Here is a 7,168-nt window from a genome sequence, read left to right as displayed (position 1 = left end):
ATGTCGGACTGTTACTTAGATGAACGGAGAATTTTTTCTTGCTGTGTTTTCCTGAAAAAGGAATCAAGTGGATAACACTGGCTTGTGTCTGCCTTCTTTGGACAAGTGTATGTATGCTCACTCATCACTCCATGTGAACGACCACTACCACAGCGTTTGCAGTAACAGTGATTGCTGGACTTAAGACCAAAAAACACTTTACATTCATACCAGTCTTTTGTCATATCAGAGTATTTGGCTGAATTAATTTCCGTTTTTAACTTTCCGAATTGTATTGCTCTGAATAAAAGTCTTTGGCTTTTTGTGCAGGATGGAGGATTGTAACAACCTCAGTATGACCATTGCCAAAAATACCCTCTCAAACTGCTTATTCTTGTGAATGCTGTTCTCAAGTCTTTATAATTTAAGGGCACCTTCAGCTGCATCCTAAAAAAAAATAAAAAAAGCTTTTGTATTAGGGTGGAAATACCTGCCTCTTTCAGAGCAGGGCAGAGCTTCTGACTGACCCAGTGATCTTACGTAAAGATCTCTGTTCTGTCAGGTAATAAGAATTGTCTGTGTTTCATTGCTAGCCCATAGTTAACTCAAGCACACAAACTTCATATTCTCTCTGACTTTGTGTTTTCAGGAGCCAATGTTTCTGTCTTCCAGGTAGGTATCAAATACTACACCCCAGGAGCAGAACAGAACACACCTATTCCTGGTGAGGATGCTTTCCTTGGTGTGTCTGCAGACTCTTTCCAACACTTTGTGGATGCTGATCCTGACAATAGCAAGTGCTGTCGTCTTAGTTGCAAGATAATGAGCTACTCGGTTGTTCCTTTTCCCTCTATGGTCAGAAGAGAATGAACCCTGCAAAGGAGATACCAGCCACAGTGACAAGACTCAGAGCTGGTCTAGCATGACAAGCAAGCAAAAATCTTATGCCAGGCTAGAAAAGTCAAGCCAGCAGTCTTTTGGCATGTTTATAGTTAGATCTGGGGGAAGCAGGCCCTCAGTGATTACAGTCTTAGGATCAAAGTATTGTCCAAATTGAGTACAAATCAGCTGACATAGGCAATGGCAGTTTAAGGATTCTTTTCTGGACTATGCAACTTGCTGCAAATGCTCCCAAACAGAGCAGCAGTCCATTGAGTGAGAATTATTTTCATTATTCATCCTGTGATCTAGCTGCTTGCCAGGACAGAGGACCATGCTTTTCTAGAGCTTCACTGGAAGTACTGGAATATTTGGATGTCCAGAGAAGGTTTGCATGAAAGACAAGGGTCTGCAGCTGTTTTGAGTTCTGTACTTGTGTATATGTGGAAATCTGGCACTTAAAAAAATTTCCCTCAGGGAGCTTTTCTTGGTAAACATTGTGAGCTTCAGAAGCAAAACTTAGTGGCTTAATTTCTACATAGGGATTAAAAAGTGTCAAGACTGGTTCCGTAGGTCGGAGCTCAACAAATCTAATTTTAGTCCCTTAAGCCCAACATAGCCAAAATGAAGTATATGGCTTGTAGAGGAAGCTTAAAAATTATGTATGACAAGTATATATGATTTTTTTTTTCTTGCTGGTAGTGATTGTCTTACTAGGACAGTCAATAATATTTGATCTTCATGAAGAAAAGCATAATTACAAGATACCATGGATTTCCAGTTCCCAAAGCACTTCAGACTTGGGTTTTCAAAGGGCATAATGGTTTCCCCATCCTGCTGGATTTAATTGTAAATTGGAGACTTTAGCATGTTCATAGTTAGATCTGGGGGATCTATTTTTAGGCTTGCAGATCTCAGCTATCTCACTGGTTCCACAAAACAGGTAAACAGATGTCAAAAAGAATTATTTTGCATCTGTGAACTTTCCAGTTGTGTTTATTTTGGGTAAAAAATTAGAAATCCTTAAGCATGTTGCTCTGTATCAAGGGCTGCAGTAAATAATAATTCTCCAAAGTGGTGCACACAAGGCTAAAAAAGTGAACTGATCATTTGCTTAAGGAGCTACCAGTTCTGAGCATCTACTTGGAGAGATACAGTACTAGATCCACCTTAATGCTGAGTGCCAGCACAGTGTGGCCAGGAGGAGGGGGCTGAAGAGGGCTTGACATCTACATGATGTATGTTTTGGGAGCCTTTATTTTGAAGCCTTGTGTAGTTTTCCTGATAGCATCTGGAACAAGTCTTCTGATTCTGTTTCTTCTGGAAGCAATGTAGCTTGCATTGAGGCCTCTTGGTGATGCAAAGCAGCATAAATGGGGACTGTCAAGAAGAGCACTCCCCTCACCCACTGGGAATATTGGTGTGGATGAATGTGATGGGTTTGAATCTCTTACTCATTGCAAAACTAGACTGATGCCAGCATTGTCTGGCTTTTCCTGAGGGAAGTTACTGAAACCTGAAGCAATGTAGGCAGCCAAAATATTTTGTTTTGTTTAGGTGGCTTAGCAGATCTGTATGTCTTTAGGTGAGACTGTAGCGTAGTTTGTGAAGCCACAAGCTTCATCTTCTCTCAGCCATGTTTTCAAAGGAATTATCTCAAGGCAGAATGGGATGTATTGAACTATACAATCACACATTACACAGGAATTTAATTTATATGTAAATCTAATAAAACATGTTAAAAAATTGCCTTCTGTTTAATGTACTTGTTAATTTCCTGTGTCACAGTAAGAAACTGATGGGTAGTTTGTTTTAGAATGTGTTACACTGATCCTATGCCATGTATTTATGTACTGGCCTTCATGTAGTTGTAACCACTTGGTTTCATTGTCTTGTTAGAAGAACATAACTGGAAGAAGAGCATAATTGTTAGATGAGCAAAATGCCATCCAGCCTTGGACAGAATTTACCCACCCAGCCAGAGGTTACACAAATTTGTGTGCAGGCAAACAGGTCTTGTGTCAGCCGCTAGAGGGTGAATCGTATTGTGTAAGAGCCTTTATCTTAGGGCTAAGTTTTATTTTTCATTTAACTCATTCTTAAATGATGCTTCCTTTGACAAATATTTTGTTTGCTATTCATTGCTGGTGGCTTTTTCTCAGACGTAAGTAAATTCTTTCCATAAAGACAGAGAAAAGGCTTTTGGGAACTTGTTATCCAAAAATGCAATTATTTTCTTTTATGTAAGCTTGAATAGGTCCAAGAAATAGGTGGCATGTCTCTGATTCTCTTGATTAGCTACTGCATTCATTCCTTCCTCCCTCCAGTAAACCTGAAAGGTTGTACTTGCTATGGCTCCTGTGCTTTCCATCTTCCAGCTGTGCCACTGGGCAGTCCCTTCCTTGAGGAAGGACTTGCCATCAGCCTAGCATCCAGAGCTTGTTTTAGCCACAGGTCATTCTTTGTAAGTGAATAGTCAGCTGCCTGAAGTTATCACACATCTCTGACCTTCCCCAGAATCCTGGGATCACCTGTGGTTTGTAGCCTTTGGACTTGTGACCCAGACAATCTGGCACTGTTCTCCAGGCCGGCAGAAATGATTTGCATACCAAGGGGAGCTGTTACTGGCATCATCACTTTTCCAGTGGACAGATTAGATGGAGAGACTGTACTAGGAAATAGTGACTCCCATGCTAGAGGGTGGTGAGAACATAAAAGCTTTTTTTACTGTGAGAGTGGTTAAACACTGAAAGGTCATCAGGAGAAGTTATGCAGTCTTCATCCTTGGAGATACGCAAAGCCCAGCTGAATGTGATCCTGACCACCCTGGTCTGGTTGCCCTTGTTTTGAGTAGGGATTTTGGGCTAGACCATCTCCAGAGTTCCCTTCCCACCTCAGCTACTCTCTGATGCTGTTCTCCCAAAATGCCTAGCAGCTTCAGAGGAAGACCCATGGCCATGGCTATGCAGTGGGTACTGGCTCAGATGAGCTGACAGCTTCTCAGCTGATTCGGTGACAGGTGCATGCTCTGGCAGACAGCCTAAGGAAGACTGACACCTGGTTGTCTTCATGCTTGACCCTTAGATGCAGTACCCAGTGCTGTTGTCCCAAGCATGCCTGGCACTGTTGCCATTGATTGAGTAATCAATGAAAATAGCAGGGCACGGAAGAGAAAACAATCCTTTCTGCACCACCTAGGTGGGAAGCAGGTTACCCAAGAGTGAGCTCTGAGCTCAGCCAGAAGGTCTCACACGGAAGCAGCGAACCAAGTGGGACCCTCGTTTGGTTCAGAGTAGTCCTGCCTGAAGCATGCTGCATTTTACTGTCAGAGTGACTTAGCTCCTGAACTGTGCCTGAAAGGACAGCCAGAGTTGAAACAGCTGCAGGGTGGAAGTCTTGGGCTTGATTTTCATAATGTCTAATTTAGTCTCTGAAGCCTTGAATGTTAACACTGGGTCTGATATATCAGGCTTACAAGAATCACATTTAGGATCTTGCGTGCTGCTGCAGAGCAAAGTGGAACAGATAATAGCTGTGGCAGAAAGCATCTCAAAGAGCCAAACTTCATTTGGCTTCCACCAGGCAAGTTAGCTGCTAACAAATAATATTAAATCAAACCCAAGGTAAGTGTTTTCTGGGGACACAGAGATGTAGGAAAGGTTTTGTTTTGAATGCGTTGTCTTCCGCAGAGCTTGCTGTTAATGCTCCCAGGATGTCTCTCTGTCACTTCTGATGTGCGAACATTGCTGCTGTTCTTTTGTTTAATTTGTACTGTGCCTGTAAAGGATTTATTTTTATCTTAATGTGCCTTATTTCTTTGTTGGCCTAGTCCAATTTACATAAAGATCTCCTGTCTCTGTAGAGATGCTGTGTATCTTGACTGGGAGCCAAGGGTTTGTGTAGTGGATGTAGAGAGTGGCTTGTTAGCCTGATTGCTGGGTAACACCTGGAAGAAAATGCAGGCTGGCCTGTTTAACTGTACCAAGTAGCAGCTCTGGCTGAACAGCTGCAGAGAACAGGTACATCTGTGCTACCTTTTTGCCTCGAATGGGGTGACAGGCTATGAATTCTTCTTTAATGACTCTGGCCAGTGGGGGACTTCTGTTGTCTAAGGGCGTTGTCAGTATTCTGGGCTGGCCTATCCGGCTGCAACTCGGGTGTAGCAGTTTCTGTTATAAGGGCCTGCAAAGAGGGACTATTTGGAAACCAACCAGGGCAGGATCTAGCATACTTCAGCTTGAGGCCATTGTTATTTTCTCCGAGAGCCTCTGCACATTCAATATCTCAAAGCTGCAGGGGCATTTAATAAAATATGGCCCTGAGTGACTTTTTCAGGGCTCAAGATAGAGGACTTGGCTTCTCTCCCAGCCCTGACATTGGCTCTGGAGAACTGTTCTATCCTTTTAGTGGATTTTCTGGTTTTGTTTGTCTACTTATCAGTTATTAAAAGCCATGGCTGGGAATTTCATATGGCAAAGGAAAGCATGGGATAATAAACTAGTGACATTTTTTGTCAAAAGGGTAAAGTTGTATAGCATCTCCACAGCTGAAGTTAAAAAGTGTGAAGAAATGCAGATCATTTAGAGCTTCCACTGAGTTTTGAAGGCCAAATGCAAGATGCTTTTGTGTTTTTCAGGACTGGGAAGCCTGAAGCCATAACTGACCTATCAAGGTGTGCTGATGGAAAATGAGTGCACTTGTCCTAGAGAAGGATTTCATCGCAGTATACCAGTTTGGTCTTATCAGATGCTCACAGAGTCACAGAGTAATTTAGATTGGAAGGGATGTACGGAGGTCATCTTATCAAACCCCTTGCTCAAAGCAGGTCTAATTAGTTCAGGTTGTTTAAGGCTGTGTTCTTTAACAGTGCTTCTGTCAGTTCTGTTAAATATCTTTGGCAAGAACATTGGCTTCTCAGTTTAAAAGTAATGACTGACTGCTGTGTTTGGTCTAAAATTTGTGGCCCAGGTTGGGCAACTGATAGACAATTATGTAAAACATCTTTGCTTGTAAATTCCAAAGATGTTATTGCTGTGGGGCTAGCCAATGGTCTTCTCTAAAGGTGTTCTTCATCTCTACAGCCAGGGAGCCTATGTAAGTATGCAAACGTAAACCAAGGTAGCCTATTATTACCATTCTTAAGCAAGGAGTCTGTATGACCAGCTGGGCTGACTGCAGGGTTAAATGGAAAGAATGGTCATTACATCTTTTTACACTTTCTTTCACAAAATCCTGGGGACCCACGTTCTTGGATTTCCACCCCACACTTTGATAGCTAGTTTCCATACTGCTTCCCTAGTGTTAAACAAAAAGATTAGTAACTGCCTTAGCTTACCGAATAACCCCGTAATACCAAGGACTTTGCAACTTGCTAATTTATTGTGTTGAAAATTGTTCCTTAATGGTTGTCTTTTCTTGGCCTGTCTGTACCATTGTTCCTGGGGGACAGGTACGTGTAAACTGATTTTGCATAATCTGACACAGAGAAGTGTCATTTCCTTATTTTTCACTATCTTCCAGGATAGTTCACTTCAATGGTTAACTAATTTGAAAATAAAAGCAACTTACTTCAATTTTTGTTAGGAGGATCACAAAAAAATCTTGATTGTAAGGAAATAAAATCATGTTTTTGTAATATCTCTGTTCATGCTCTGAAGTAACAACAGGAAGACCTGTCCTAGTGTGCTCTGAAAGTTACCAGAAGCTTGTTAGTTTACTGTCCAAGCCCCTTCCTTTAGTGCTACTTACTAAGACCCTTTGAAATCTTGTTATAGAGCCCAAGATCTCAGGTAACTTTTGTCTCAAACTCTAGCTGCCTGCTAAAACCTAATTCTGCTGGAATATGTTTTTTACCTGACCCAGGAGGGTAGAGCTGGCCTTTGAACTTCTGAGCACATCAGAGAAAATTCTGTACAACTTACAGGGTAAACACTTCAAGGGCTGCCTTTTCCCAGTGAGCTTGGCCTGGGTACTTAGGGCATCTCATTAGCAGTCTCTAATAACTAATGAAGAAGTTAATGTTAGTAACCCACTAACAGTGCTGCCAACTTTTATCTCTGTGGGCAGACCACTATGCATAGCCTCAGCCTAACCATTATGGGCAGAAATGCTATGTCCTTCTTTGCATTACATCCCAAACTTAATTAAGCTTTTTCTATTCTAGGAGTGTGTTTTGTAAGGATGACAGATTTTGTGATCACAATATTAAAAACCAAATAAAAAACCTGAGGAATTCTAAGGTATTTCTTGACTCCTGGATTGAATTGGTTTGTAATCGATCTCTGGCACTGCATTGAGTGCTGGAGTTCCT

The sequence above is a fragment of the Falco punctatus genome (assembly GCF_963210335.1).
Source record: "Falco punctatus genome assembly, chromosome: 1".
NCBI lineage: Eukaryota > Metazoa > Chordata > Aves > Falconiformes > Falconidae > Falco > Falco punctatus.
The sequence above is the reverse complement of the archived record's forward strand: the minus strand, read 5'-3'. Positions refer to the sequence as shown.